General features: G+C 37.9%; 1 non-coding gene across 1 annotated transcript; it reads left to right on the top strand.

Annotated features, from left to right (window-relative positions):
- The first annotated feature begins 362 nt into the window (after positions 1 to 362).
- Positions 363 to 434, top strand: TRNAA-UGC (transfer RNA alanine (anticodon UGC)). Its single transcript has one exon. It is a non-coding gene; the product is annotated as a tRNA-Ala (tRNA).
- Positions 435 to 16,450: the final 16,016 nt, after the last annotated feature.

Here is a 16,450-nt window from a genome sequence, read left to right as displayed (position 1 = left end):
AGTTATTTTCCCTTCCCCTATAGAAGGACAGGGGCTTTGTGAAATGGAATTAAAATGTTTTCTTGGATCGAGGAGTAGGAGACTACAGAAATAAGATGAATTTTGAAGGAAGGTGGTGCTTCCTCATGTCCATAGATGAGGCTTGGGAAGCTAGCACGATGCTGAGCTACAAAGCAGCAGGACTATTCTACATTAATGGTGCAAAACCGTTCCATAAAGAATGCTTTGGAACATTCTGTGACTGGAGTTTCAGACTATAGGCATCCAGTGCAATTTCATCCCCTAGACAGAGATCAACTGCCCAGCTTTCTAAAAGCAAGAAGTGTATCTACTCATCTCCATGCCAGCTTGCTCTAAGAGCTGGGGATGTAGCTCAGTGGTAGAGCACATGCTTTGCATGTATGAGGCCCCAGGTTCGATCCCTGGCATCTCCATGGCTTTTTCTTTCCCCGACCATACAAGCCTGTTTTTCAGACTCATTCATTTGATACCATGGCATCTTCACCCTGGAACATGTCATCGGCGCTACACATCAGTATAAACTACAAGGGACATCGTACTGTAGTAAATGAACTGTATGCAAACTTGTACTGTGATAATGATATTTCCTTTCCGTATTAACAGCATCTTTTTATTAATCCATATAAAAACCTAGCCTTTCCAACAAATCTTTCCTTCCCTCCCTGATTCATTTATATTACTGATAACATCCTTTTTCCTTTAATAAAACCATGCCATAGGCATGGCCCACTTAAAGAATAAAAGCACAACAGATATATTGATGACATTCCTCGTTTTCAAAGTTTTTTTCACATGGAATATCCCTTTAGTATCCACAGCAAAGTGATAGAAGATAATGATGCCAGGCCTGTCTCAGACTTCACACACTTTAAAGTGAGGTCCTATCTGCCTAGACAGTAGTGTAATTTAGAGCCTCTGTATAATCTGCGGAGTTAAAGAGGAGTCACTGAGATCAAGCATTTTATAATTATCTTTGCCATAGACTTTCAATCTCCATATAAAGAAGAATAGAGTGGAAAGTCTGAATAGCTGCTGTCTGTTTTCAGTGGCAGAGACTGGACTGAAGTATCACAAGTGTCCTGTCACCCGCACGCTGGAAGTCTGGTGACCATGGGCATGCCTGGGACCTGAGGGGTCAGTGTTCTGCCTGCAATGAAGGACATTGGCGGTCATCTCACAGGTACATGTCTTTAGTTTCTATTCTTTACGACACAGGATTACTCTATTTTGAAGAGTGTTACATCTTTTTCTGGGGAAACCTGAGCGCTGTGAACTCAAGTATCTACAATGTAATGACAAAATAAAACGATGCCTTTGCTGATGTCTTTGCTGCTACTGGGTCTTTGGTTCTACTGGGTCTTTGGTTGTGTACTTTGACCCTGACACCTAAGCTGGCGCTCCTGTTCTCATACGAACAGAGTTCAGGCGACTCTCATGGTACCAATCAGCTTCCCTTCTCAGATGACAGTAAGCATGTTTGACAGCTCGCCATGCTGCCTACTGCCCCTAAAGTTGGCATCGCTTGCCTTTACTTGTTTGCATTATGAATACAACCTAGAGGTCCGACGTTCAACACTTAATTTGCTAGGATAAATCTAAGACCTTCAGATCAAAGACTTTTTTTAATTATGTAATACAAGGTTGTACATGGATTCATATTTCAGAGGAATATTAAAAACTCCCTTAACTTATTCACAATCTTTGAAAAGCCATTAAACCTGAGAAGACAATGAACAGTTTCTCTAATTACTAACATATATTACAAACTTTATTGCTTCATTTGAAATAGTATCTCCTTTCCGTGTGCTCTCAAGGTCAGTGTCCCCTTCCTCAGTGCACGAAGATGTTTGGAAATAGGGGGAGAGAAAAGTTACAGGCACCAGGTTTGCTCATCACTACCTGCCCAAAGCTGTGTGACAATCTTCCTATTTTCTTGACAGGCTAAACGACAACCTTCTTTTTCTCAAAGCATGACTCAACTGTCAAGCTCTTGAACTGAAGTCAAATACCATTTCATTTTTTACATTGTGGGTGCAGAAAGAATTGTCATGAAAGTGTAACCAGAAACTGTAAAACAAATAAGTGAGTACTGGATGTTTTCTATGCCATAGGGGACAGAAAAGATGAAATAAAAAGTCCCGAGACACCTAGGTTTAGCCATAGGAGCCATGATCGCCACAGAGCAATACTTTTAGCTCTTTCCTTAACATTGTGTCGTTCGTCCCTTACAACAACCTTAGGAGGTAGGTTGTATTTTCAGCCCCATTTCACAGTTGAGGAAGCTCATGAACTGGAGTATTGGACAATTGCGTCAGGTCCTATGCCTAGCAAAGCAGTCTAGACCTGGGAATGAGTAATGTTGAGAAATGAGTTTGCCTCTCCGGATCTCAATGCCTTTGGTTGCACACAGGAGGTAGCAGACGAGAGAAGAAATGGTCTGGGCATTGTTACTGGTTTAACTGCACACTCAGGATTCTGATCAGACCACATGTCTGGGTGGGCTTTATAGCCACACTGGGGTCCAGTATTTTAACTTCACAGAAAATGGAGATAATGATATTTATCTCATAGGCATTTTGGGGGCATTTGAAAAGTTGACACATTTTACATGCCTTAATTCCTGACACACTAACAATCAGTAAATACGAGTTCCCTTTTTTTCTCTCTATCAAATAATAGGAAGATGATATTCAAGGAGTCTTATCATTCTAAAACACTGATTCCAAGACAAGCCCATTATATGGAGAATTGAGGAATCTGATGAAAAATATATTTTTCATAATATATATAATGCAAATATGTTATAAATATGTTAAAAATATAATATAAATATAAACAATTCCAAAGTTACTGTGCAATAATTTAATGGAAGATAACGGTGGAATCATTCAGATTAGATCCTGAGTATGGTAAAAAACGCTTTGAGTTTGAAGAAGGGAGGAAAGTCATAAACTGTTGGTAAAGTTTGGGAATTTTCAAGCGGTAGGGATACAGGGCAGTTTCAAAGGCCACACAGCCTTTTCAAGAGGCAAAAAGTGCTCACCGTCCCAGAGAGGTGATGTGAGGGGCGTTGGTGGTATAGTGCTGAGCAGAGCTGCCTTCCAAAGTGGTGATGTGTGTGGAGGAGTCAAGACAGCACAAGACTCAGGAGATCAATGTATCCACGTTTGATAGGAGGCGAGAGTTAATACGAGTGCAGAGTCCAGGAGGAGGACTTGCAGGAGGGAAGGGAACTTGCAATCAAACTGGGGATGTGATTCCTCTTGACGCTGGTGGTAAAGACAATAAACTGCTCAAAGTTAGACTTCATTGCTTCTTGCATTTTTTTACTTCCTCTTTACTTCTTGATTTCTGTAATACTCGGTTCAGAATCACTCCCATTTCCAAGATTCCTTAGGTCCACCAGCCACTGTTAGGTGCGCCTCCGCTGAACTCTCAATGCCCCATGCTGCCTTTTACCACCGAACCTATCACACTCAAATGGTCACTTATGAGGGTGCTTACCTCGTCTTCTGACTCAGTTCCTCAAGCACAAAGATCATCTCTTACTCATATTTGTGTTTTTTTTAAATATTTTTTTATTTATTTCTAGGAGAGAGAGAGAGACAGCGTGAGCAGGGGAGGGTCAGAGAGAGAGGAAGATACAGACTCTGAAACAGGCTCCAGGCTCTGAGCTGGCAGTCAGCACAGAGCCCGACGCGGGGCATGAACCCATGAACTGTGAGATCATGACCTAAGTGAAAGTCGGACGCTCAACTGACTAAGCCACCCAGGCGCCCCCATATTTGTGTTTTTTATAATAAACTTTAGGTTGCAGAGTTGTAGATTTGCAGAAAAACTGAGAAGATAGTACAGAGTTTCCATGTACCTCTGCACCCAGTACCCCTTTTTGACATCATTTATCAGTATGATACACTTATTACAATGAATGAAGCAATATCAATACAAAATAACCAAAGTCCTTAGTTTATTGAGATTTTCTTAGGTTTCTCTAATGTCATATTTCTGTTCCACGGTCCCATCCAGATGCAACAGTACAGTTGGTCAACTACCTCCTTGGTTTTTACTTAAGTGTGACTATTTTCTTTAGACTTTGTTTCTTTCTTTCTTTTTGATGACCTTGATGGTTCTGAGGTCAGGTATATAGCAGTATTGGTCAGATATATTGGGAGATGAGCCACTATTGGAATTAGTCTGATGTTTATCTCATAAGTAGATTACTATTATGGGTTTTTGGAAAGAAAGGCACAGAGATAAAATGGTATTTTCGTTATATCATATCAAGGCTATATACTATCACATACCTTATCATCGTTAATATTGACTTGATCACCTGGCTGAGATGTTTTAGGTTTATCTACTGTATAGTCCCTGTCCAACCCCCCCCCACATACTTTCTACCCTTTCTATATTTTAGTAGATTCTTTGGAAGGAAATCACTGTGCACAGCATGCACTTACCAAGTAGAAATTTAAGCTATCCTTTCTGTAGGGTGGAGAACCTATACCTTTTTTTTTAAATTGTCTGGTACAGGAATTCTCTACCATTTATTAATGTATCCAATCATTTAGATATCAATAAGTACTCATGGATATTTATTTTATACTTTGGGTTATAGTCCAATTGAATTAAGAATTGCTAGTACTGATCACTAGAAGAAATAGCCCCTTGTACTGATTTTGATCTCTTATTGCTTTAACTTTGATAGTAAAAAAAACTTGAGTATATTCCATAAATGCTGAAATATACTTACCGAAATAAGTGTATCTAGAGTAATGACGTGGAGAAGTCACCAATAGCATCTTCAGTAAACTGCACATTATTGTCTATTACAACGTCCAGAAACGTAAGCTTCAGAAACAGTGACAGTTCTTCCAGAAATTGAATTCTTGGAAGGGTGATTCAGCTGAGTCCACACGTTGGTGTCAGGGCTGTGAGAGGTGTCCGAGACAGCAAGTCTACATGAGGAAGTAGATCAGACCGCCAGCCTGAGAACAGGATGTTTTCACTAACTTCTAATTCTTGGTGGATGAAAAACCTATTCTGCACCAACCTGCATATCCTAGCCTTCATGTGCTTCCTCTTCTTTTATAGAAACACCAGACTCTGGTAATTAACTATGTATCTCTCTACCAGCGAGTCCAAGTCTCATGCACGTTGATGCTCAGATTCAGGGCTCTCTGCAGAGGATGCTGTTTGACAAATGCAGGAGCTGAGTCCCACCCAATGCTCCACACACCTCCCAGGTGCTCCCAGGCCACTGTCAAATGCAGTGATGGCTTCTTCCGTGGGCTCTCACTTTGCAGGCCTTCCTGGACACGGTGCTTCTCAAATTTGCATGCTCTCTAGCCCTGGTATAAATCTCCCTTATTCTGTAACTTTGCAGGGACTTTTCTTCCTGACCACATTCCAACTGATGTCCTGAGATAAACATTTTTCTTCAAAATAATTGAGGATTTATTTATGCATTTGAGATTGTTTTTTTTTTAATTTTTTAATGTTTTATTTATTTCTGAGAGAGAGAGAGAGAGTGAGAGTGAGCAGGAAGGGTCAGAGAGAGAGGGAGACACAGAATCTGAAGCAGGCTCCAGGCTCTGAGTTGTCAACACAGAGCCCGACACGGGGCTCAAACCCAGGAACCATGAGATCATGACCTGAGCCGAAGTTGGACACTTAACTGACTGAGCCACCCAGGTGCCCCAGAGATTGTTAAATTTGTATATGTGTTTATGTAAGAATGGAAAAAAAACAAAACTCTGGCTACATATTGATGGATAATTTCTCATAGAATATGCACCCTTAAGGTGAAAAAATATCTTTAAAATGCCATAGATTTTACTATGTGTTATGTCAGTGTAAGCACTTCATATGTAAGGAAAAATTATGGAAGCACTATTAAATATTCTTATCTGAGGGACCCCTGAGTACTTCAGTCAGTTGAGTGTCCAAGAGTGTCCGACTTCAGGGCTCAGGTCATGACTTCAGAGCCCACATTGGGCTCTGTGTTGTAAGCAGAGAACCCCCTTCGGATCCTCTGTCCCCTTCTCTCTCTGCCTCTTCCTCGCTCATTCTCTCTTCCTCCCTGCCTCTCTCTTTCTCAAAAATAAACGTTTAAAAATTTAGGAAAATGATTCTTATCAGGTACAAAATAAGCATGCAAGAAGACTGTGGTCAGTACAAAGTACATAAAACCTCACAAGGTATATAAATAAATATTGCTAATAGCTGACAACTTGCAGCCAATTGCATACATGTATTGCAACCTATTTTCAAGGTAGAAAGTTTAAACAATCATTTTTCACTTTCACTCAGACGTGGTCCGGAAGAAACTTACTAACCGTGATTAATACTGATTTTGTCTTGAAATTTTCATCTACACAAACAACGCTCAAAAATTAAAATTTCAAAATATGTGGATTTTTTGCTCAATGTATATATTCAAGAAACAATCACTGAGGTTGCTATTTTGACTTCTACTTAGTAAATCTTGAGATCCGAGACAGAGATGAAGAATATTCTTCCCATCTACACATCAAGAATGGATTTAATTTTCAGCTACAGTAGAACCTATAATGCAGGGCTTGTACTGAACATGCCTTTTGTTGATTATTTTGCCATTTTATGGCAGCTGTCATTTTTGAGGCTGCTGCTCATAATGATGCCAATTAGAGTTCCTCATTCTTGCTATTATCACTCACAGCCCACTTCATAAATAACACTGGAGAGGATGGAAGGTGAAAAAATGTTTTTTTTTCCAAAATTAATGGGAGACTTGTGCATTATTATCTATTTCTTTTGACCACAGACATGCCCTTTTCTCTCATGTGTATGTCAAACTGGGGAAGAGTTGGCACATTTCAGTGGTTGTATGAATGGGATGTCTGTTTTCTGTACTGCTTCGCCTTCATATGACACCTCACTTGGGGTGGCCCTCAATGTGTGTGCAGGATAATACATTAAACTTTGTGATGTCCCTGTGTTTAAAGATCACATTATTGCCTCATTCAGGGGTAATATTCTGGACTACGCAATTTGGAGCTTAGTGAATGTGGAAACGTACAGGTATAAGATATCACTAAACTATTACATTATTGAGTCCAAAAGATTCTCTGCATCTCTATGATATAAGAGTCACTTAAAAAATAGTATTTGGGAAGCGGATTTTCTCTATTAATGATATATGTTTAAAGATGCTTGTGTGTGGTGTTCATTGTAACTATAATGAGACAGCAGTTCCGTTATAATGGTGTTTCTGATCGCTCTAAGTCTTCTTTAGGGATATCCAGTTAGCATTTCCAAATTACAGATTCTTTACATTCTTCAAAAAATGCTATTTACTAGTGTTGAAATTGGGATCTAACTTTTTTTTTTAACGTTTGTTTATTTTTGAGAGACAGAGAGAGAACACGAGGAGAGAGGGGGAGAGAGAGAATGAGACACAGAATCCGAAGCAGGCTCCAGGCTCTGAGCTGTCAGCACAGAGACAGATGTCGGGCTCAAACCCATAAACTGTGAGATCATGACCTGAGCCTAAATCAGACACTTAACCGACTCCATAATTTTTTAAGCATAATATCTGGATGTATGAGTAGTTTCGTTTTTAAGATTTATGGTGGAAACAAATTGACTATTCAGCAGTGGTGACAGAACTTTAAGTAAACTGTCATGTGGAAAATTAAATATAAATATATGCTCTCTCCATATATTATTACTCAATTCCCAGGGAAAATAAGGTGCTGAGACAACCTTGTATGTGTTGCTCAAGTAAACAGATTTACATGATTGATGTAATTATTGTTTCCCTTCCATTGAAATAAAAATAACAGTCAGCAAACTACTTAAAATCCAAAGGCAATAGAATATTTCCCTTTGAAAAACCTTACTTATGAAGTGGAGAGCAAATGTAATAATATGAATAACAAATACAGAGAATATCAAAACCCTTAGTCGGTTTCCTCACGAATTTTGCTGAGAAGTCAATATCAATGACTACCATGTCTCTAAGAGAAAGCCCAGTTCATGTATCGGCATGGTCTTTTCAATTTATCAATTACTCCATTGCTATTCATTTTATATTCTTACAATGTTTTAATAAAATACTACTTTATTGAGGGTAACAGCTGCTAACATTTAAGCATCATAATAATTTTTTCATTAGACTTTTTCCATACACTTATGAACTCAAATTGAAAAAGCAAAGCAATTAAATTGTCATAGATTTTCAATAGATTACCAATGCGGTTGCTTTCTTGCACCAGTGTGGTGCAATATTGGTTTCAGAAGTAGAATTCAGTGATTCGTCACTTACATAGAACACCCAGTGCTCATCACAAGTACTGTCCTTAATACCTATCAGCCATTTAGCCCATCCCCCACCTACCTCCCATCATCACATCGTTATGAGCCCATTATGCCTTGTGTCACAAGTAGCATTTATGCGTACAAAAACTTGTAAGAAAAATGACCAACTTTTGAAATAAAATTAGATATGGTTACAATTTTATACATCTAAAGCACACATCAGATCTTGCATACTAAGATGCAGATACATATGTTAAAGCATTGCTGGATGTGATATCTCTCTTCTGAGTCTTTATATACTAATAAAGCTTCAAGGTCTAGGACAGACCTCACCCTATCTATGACAATGATAATCAGAAAATTTATTGAACAACATAATATAGTGTTCAAGTACATGAGCTCAAGGGCCAGAATCTCGGCTCCTCCATTAACAGATGTGACCTTAAGCTACTTGTCTTTTGTGTATCTCCATTTTCTTGGTTATAAAAAGGAGGAATGATAATATTGATAAAGAGCTGTTGTGAGGATTCGGTGAGTTAATAAATGTAAACCATTTTGAAAGTGAGACAAGTCATGTTTTATAATTGCTAAATACTATTATCTCATTTGATTTTATCAAAACCCTATTAGTAATTTTACTTTTCTTTTTTTTGTGATAAAAATCTCCTGATACATAGCCATTTTAATTCACTTGCCTGAGGTCACATATCTTGAAAGAATTGTAACCTGGATCTTAAACTAGATTACATGATCAAAGTCCATGGGTTTTATTTCTATGCTATAATTTCTCAATCCACATGCATCTTCCTCTTGATATTTCCATCTTTTCTTATCCTTGGATTTCCTCTGATTAAGTTATGGCACAGGTCTAATTCACGTAGGTACTTCTTTCTTGACACTGTTTTCCATGTAATTTATTCTATTTATCCAGATAGGTTAGAATCTCATCAAAGGAACGGGTTGTGCCTGAACACAGCGCTTCCAGAGTCTCTCTTATTGTCCTGAAAGAGTATTATTTGCTTAATAGAGAAAACATTTTTTTGGAACAATGCTGGAAAGATATGGTTTAAAAGTATGCAAATTTAATTAGAAATTTCCGTAGATATTTTCTGAAATGTTGGCAAACATATTCGGCACAATTATGTTTTTCTTCCATCAGCCATCATTGTACCTTCCTGAAAGCTTTTGATGCACAGCTTAAAGGTTGACTAGAACATTCTTTCACAGCTGTAACAAGAGGAAAGAGTACATTACTCCAAAAGAAAAAAAGGATGCAGATAATTCCACCTGGCCAAAAGGCATGTGCAATAATTTAGCTGCACAGTACAAATGGCGTTCGAAATCTGTGTTCTCTTTCACTGCCAAGTCTAAACTTGCTTCATAAAATTAGAGTTACTTGGAGGGATTCTGAATTATAAAACAGTAGTCTGCAAAGAACATCTGTGCTTTAACCTCTACTATCATAAATGTGGAGTATATTTACTCAGGGTAATCCAGACTAAATTATGCTTCCTCGACTTAGTAAGCTATAGATTGCACGTAAAGGGACAGATGAATACCTTGTCTCAGGCGACTGAATCCTTAGTATATCAAATTTTGCATTACAGAGGCAATAAATCAACTACAGTGAGTCTAAGAGTCATGTGTAAAAGGCTTCGTAGCAGTAACCTATAATCTGACCTGTTTCCTTAACTTTAAGTAGGTAGCTAGGTTCAGCAGCAGTTATAAAGGACAGTGTATACCTACAGTAAGAGAAAATAAAAAATGTAACTTGAACATAGATATTCTTAATAGCACACACTCAATTTTCCTTATGAGAAACTTTTTTTAAAATGTTTTTTATTTTCTGAGAGAGAGAGAGAGAGAGAGCATTAGCAGGGGAGGACCAGAGAGAGAGAGGGAGACACAGAATCTGAAGCAGGCTCCAGGCTCTGAGCTGTCAGCACAGAGCCCAACTCGGGGCTCAAACCCACTGAACCGTGAGATCATGATCTGAGCCGAAGTTGGACGCTTAACCAACTGAGCCACCCAGGTGTCCCTGAGAAACATTTTAATAAGGCCATGAAGGAATGTAATTGAGATGAAATGCGATCATTAATACACGTGGTTGTGGTGCATTAATTTAAATACATATATTAAACATGACCTGCTTCCCAAAGCTCCCTTTTGAAGATAAATTAGATGCTAAAGTTTTAAGCAAAGTCATTTATGTTTCAGCTTGGAAATAAAGGACATTTTTAAAGGGTCTGATCTGAATTATAGTGTGTGTTCACTCACTACAATATGTAAAGCTCTTAACTGATAAAATGCTCTTTCTCCATCAACAAGAACGTTCAGTTTTATAGAAATAAGAATATCTCCAATGCCGAATTACCTCTTACAAAAGAAACAGTAAATCTCACTAAGCAAAATTTTGAAATGCAAAATCCATCCACTGTTTTATGGGCTAGTAAAATGTCTAAAATGGACTCTAGTAGCCAAACATGATCCACAGGGAGAGACACTTTTCTTATTTACATTTTAGCACTTCTTCCTTGAAACAATGATCATTTATTACATAATCATCTTTTAATACCACTCCAGTTCACGACATAGCCACTTAAGACATATTGTGATATACTTTCTTCTCACAATTTTGAGCATATGATATATCGTTAAAAGAACTTAGTGACCAGATTTGACAATACATATTTGCTTGACGATTTCAAGGTTTAACTTAAAGTTGTGAATAAATATGAAATGCAAGAAACAGACTCAAGTATGGAGAACAAACTGACGGTTAACAGAGGGGAGGTGGGTTGGGGATGGGGGAAGGTAGGTGATAGGGATTAAGAGGACTTTTATCATGATGATCACTAATGTATAGATAGAATTGTTGAATCACTATACTGTACACCTGCAACTCATATCACACTGTATGTTAACTCTACTGGAATTAAAATTTAAAACTTAATAAAAGTAACATTAAACAATATTAATTGCAATTTCATTTAAAATTGCTCAGGCCTTTATTGTATCTTGAATACTTAAAAAGAATTGGAGGTGACAAATGACAAAGAAAAAATAGTAAAATAGAAATTTTATATGGAGCAACAATAAATAAGAGGGAAGCTTTGGAAAACTTCTGAGTTTTGAAAAGAATAAGGTTAATATGGCATTTGGCCAAGGGGATAAAGAAATACCCAAATCAATGGTAGCCTTTTTTTAAGTGAACTTTTCTATATCAAGTTTACATCACATGTGAACTCTACTATCTCACCCAGCATGAAATCAATGGTTCTTATGTTCTTTACATTGTTAAAGGAACTATGTAGTATCATAACATTTCCTACTCAAGGTATATGCTGTCCGTCACTACCCTTCCCTCGCCACGTGAAATAAATGACCTTCCCTCCCACAGCGTGGAATCTCTACCACTGCCTGCTCAGCTTCTGAACTGCCCTACCCTCCCGCCCCAGCTGGCTAATTTCTTACCATCTTCATATCCTTACTCCTTTTTAAAAGGTCCCTCCATATCCCACCTTAACTGAAACCCCTCTTTTCACATAGATAATAAATTCCTTTTACCACTGAAAAATCTCATTATTGTGTCCCGCATATTCCTAAGTGTCACTATCCTTTTTGTTTACTTTTGATCCCATATAATTATTTTTCCATCATCTTATAAAAAGGTGTAATGATCTTTACAATTCGGTATGAATTATTTTTCCATTGCCACCATATCCAATTGCCGCAAGTTTATTGGCTTAAAATAACACCCACTTAGTATCTCATAATTCTGTAGGTCAGGAGTATCAGCAGTGTGTTGAGCTCTACTGGGTACTCTGCCTAGCATTTTGTTAAGGCCGAGCTCAAGTGTCCATCAGTCTGTGCACTTATTTGGAGGGTCTGGAGGGGAAATCTGTTTCCAGCATAATTCAGACTGCTGATAGAATACAGTTCCTTTCTCACATAGCTATAAGGTCTTCATTTACTTGCTGGTTATTAGAGGGGGCCAACCTCAAATCGTAAAGGCTGCATACATTCTTTGACATATTGTCCCCTTCCTCATCAAAGCCAGCAATGCTAAATCCCCCTTGAACTTCAAATCTCTCAGACCCCTTCCTTTTGTTTTTAAGTGCTCATGTGATTACTAGGGTCCACCTGGAAAATTCTTAAAGCCTTCTGAGTAGTAACCCTAACCACATGTGTACAGTTCGTTTTTCCATGTAAGGTAAACTATTCATAATTTCAGGGATCAAGTGTGGAATTGCCATACCGCTGGGCTATTCTCATCCATTAACTTTTTCATCATTTTCACTCATTAATTAAAGATTTGGGTACCCATTTTCACACTCAACTTCACCATCCCTAGTCTGGGTGATTTCAAGCTCCTGAATAATGTCATAGCCAGTCTTTGCCTTCCTCATGTCCCCTAAGCTTCTCAGTGGTGCTTGAGTCTGCAGGTGTCCCACAACAACTCCGCACTCACCAATCCTTGTGAAATGATGCTTAAGGCTCTTTTCTGGCCATAACATTTTGCATTTCTGAATGCAAACCTAGGTTCTCAGTACTACTTAAAAATTATATACGCAATACAGGATGATGCCAGTAATGAGCAAGAAAGAACATCAGATTTGAGCTGGGTCCTCGGTACCACCAGTAATTCTTCGACATCTCCTAGTGAACCCTCGCTTCTGTTCTCCAATATGATGATTGAAATGTTCTATCTTCAAATCTCTGACTCCACAACTCTCTCTTTCACTTGAGAAAATTGTAGATAAATATCTCATGTACCTAGATGTAAAAACCTTCAGTAAAATATTAGCAAATCAAACCCAACCATGTATAAAAATAGATACACATGACAACCCAGGTTCAACATTCGAAATCAATTACTGTAATCCAGGGGTGCCTGGGTGGCTCAGTTGGTTAAACGTCTAACTCTTGATTTCAGTTCAGGTCATGATCTTGTGATTCTGAGATCAACCCCCAAGTCGAGCTCTATGCTGAATGTGGAGCGTATTTGGGATTCTCTCTCTCTCTCTCTCTCTCTCCCCCTCTCTCTCTGCTCCTGCCCCCTCAGAAATAATAAATAAATAGTTAAACAATCATCTAAAGTAATCCATAAGCAGCCTAAAAAGAATCACATAATCATGTTAATAGATGCAAAAAAAAAAAAAAAAAAGCATTTGACAAAATCCAACACTCCTTCATAATAAAAACTCTCAGTAAACCAGGACCAGAGGAAACCTTCTTCAACTTGATAAAGAATATGTACAAAAAACCTACAGCTAACATAGTACTTAGTGGTGAGAAACTTAAATTTTCTCCACTAAGATAAAGAATGAGGAAGCATATCCTTTCTTCATCAGTCCTTATTAACATTGTATTGGAAGTACTGCCTGAAGGAATAAGACAAAAAAAAAAAAAAGGAAGAAAGAAAGAAAAGAAAAGAAAAAGAAAGAAATGAAAGTCCTACAGACTGGGAAAGGAGAAATAAAACTGTCTTTGTTTGCAGATGACATCACAGTTTATGTGGAAAATCTGAAAGAATCAACAAATAGCTTCCAGAGCTTGTAATTGATTAGCATGATTGCAGTTAATTTTTTCCCCTATATGACAACAATGTACAAGTGAGTTTTGAAATTAAAAACACAATACCATTTACATTAGCAAGTACAAAAATGAAACATTTAAGTATAAATCTTACAAAATATGCAGATGATCTCTATGAAGAAAAGTATAAAACTAAGATGAATAAAATGGAAAAATGAATTAAATTAATGGAGGTGTATCTTATGTTCATGGATAAAAAAGACTCAATAATGTCAAGATGTCAGTTCTTCTCAACTTAATCTGTAGATTCAATGCAGTCCCAATCAAAATCCCAATAAATTATTTTGTGGATGTTGGCAAACTGATTTATATGGAGAAGCAAAAGATCCAGAATAGCATAATATTGAAGTGAAACAAAGTTGAATGGATAAACTAGTACATCCAGACAATGGAATATTTGCTACAAAGAAGTGAACTATCAAACCAATGAATAGATACAGAGAACCTTAAATGCGTATTATGAAGTAAAAGAAGCCAATTTGAAAAGGCTACATACTGTATAATTCCAACTGTATGACAACTTGGAAAAGGCAAAACTACAGTTATAGTAAAAAGATTAGTGGTTTCCTGGGATTGAGAAGTGGGGAGGGGAGAAAGATAAATACGAGAAACACAGCATATTTTTTTGGACAGTGAAAATACTCTGTATGTTACCATGATGGCGGATACCTACCCTTTTATGTTTGTACCAAGAGCGAACTATAAGGTAAACTATGAGCTTTGGGTGATTATGATGCGTCACTGTAGGTTCCTCAAATGTAACAAATGTACCACTTTGGTGAGGGATGCTGGTGATGGGGGGTGTTGTACATTTTTTACGGGAAACCTCTGTACCTTCCTCTGAAGTCTGCTGTGAACCTAATGCTTATCTAAAAATTAGATTTTTATTAAAAATATGATTAATTAAGAGGAATGGAATGTCTAGTCCCATCTGTAGGCAGGATGTAATTACAAACGATATCCAAAGTTTCGTTTTGTTTTGTTTTCTTGCCTTGCTTACTGATATTCATTTAAAAATATAAAAAGGCTCCATGAATTTAAAATTAAACCATACATTTAAAATGAGAAATAAGCGTAGAAAATTACAATATAAAACTGGAAGGGATAAGAGGAAACACAGTCTTGACCAAGGTATCAGGAAGTATGAAACCGAAATGAAACCAAACCAAACCAAAACAAAACAAAACCTCTCTTGAGAGGTAATTAAAGACCTTCAGTTCACAGATGTCTAGCAGATCTCTTGCTCATTTATTTTCAAGGTCCTGGGCTGATGGGATAAATAATTTTCAGAGCTGGATAATAGTAGCTGGAAACAGCAGCGTGATAAGGAAAATGCCTGCATGCTGTACATAATTCTGTCTCCTTGAGTTGCAACTATGTCATTGAATAAGGAGGAATACAAACCTGAATATCTTTCACCAATATAGCATGAGAGAATAATGACATTAGTTAAATATTTCCATCTCATCCCTCCTTTTGTAAAATGTTTGAGGAATGAGCATGTGTTTCAGAAATCTCACTTTAGAACTGTTCACTCACAGGGTTTTAGTTAAAATTACATTTGGATCCATCTGGCATTGCAGAAGTAAAAGATCTTCTCTCCAGTGGAAAAAGAAAACACATTGATCATATGCTTTTATCATGCTGGAAAGATGAAGGTTTTCCATTTTTTATTAAGTAGGAACATAATGAACAGCATGATCAGAGCACAACTTATGGTCACGAACCACAGGACTTGGCAAGTGCAAACCCTCATGGATTTTGGAGCACGTATGCTCCCACTACTCGCTTGGATAAGTGTACACGGAAAACCATCTAACTTTCCAGTTGGTGCACCAAGTGCCCATGAAATGATATCCCAAGGGTGGCTGTGCCTTAAGGCCCATATGCTCCAGCATCTGTCTTACTCAACTCATCTTCCAACCTCCAGCGTGAACATAGCAACTAGTTACTGTGGTCACATGAGTGAGTTTTCAAACTTTCTCTCTGCCTTAGTATTTCACGTAACTACAGAGTCAAAACAGACAATAGAGAAAATGAAAATATCTGAAGAGATCATTATCATCCTTATCTTGGTATGACTAAATGACAGGGATGGGGGCAGCAGGGAACACTCTCCTTTGAAAAACAATGGTCTACTTTGTAAGTGAAATTGTTTCGTCAACTAATAGTACTGGTAGAAACCAGTGTGGCTCTAATTTAGTTATTTAAGTTAACAAGTAGGAAGATATTTTCTTTTTACAAATAGTTTATTGTCAAGTTGGTTTCCATATAACACCCAGTGCTCATCCCCACAAGTGCCCTCCTCCATGCCCATCTCCCCTCCCCCCTCCCCCACCACACTCATCAGTCGTCAGTTTGTTCTCAGCATTCAAGACTCTCTCCTGGTTTGCCTCTCTCCCCCTCCCTCACTATTTCCCCCCTTCTTCTCCCTCGCGGTCCTTCGATAAGTTCCTCCTAATCCTCCTATATGTGCAAACATATGGTATGTGTCCTTCTCTGCCTGATTTATTTCGCTCAGCATAACACC

Source organism: Crocuta crocuta, unplaced genomic scaffold, assembly GCF_008692635.1.
Source record: "Crocuta crocuta isolate KB4526 unplaced genomic scaffold, BGI_CrCroc_1.0 scaffold101, whole genome shotgun sequence".
Classification (NCBI taxonomy): domain Eukaryota; kingdom Metazoa; phylum Chordata; class Mammalia; order Carnivora; family Hyaenidae; genus Crocuta; species Crocuta crocuta.
The sequence above is the reverse complement of the archived record's forward strand: the minus strand, read 5'-3'. Positions and strand labels throughout refer to the sequence as shown.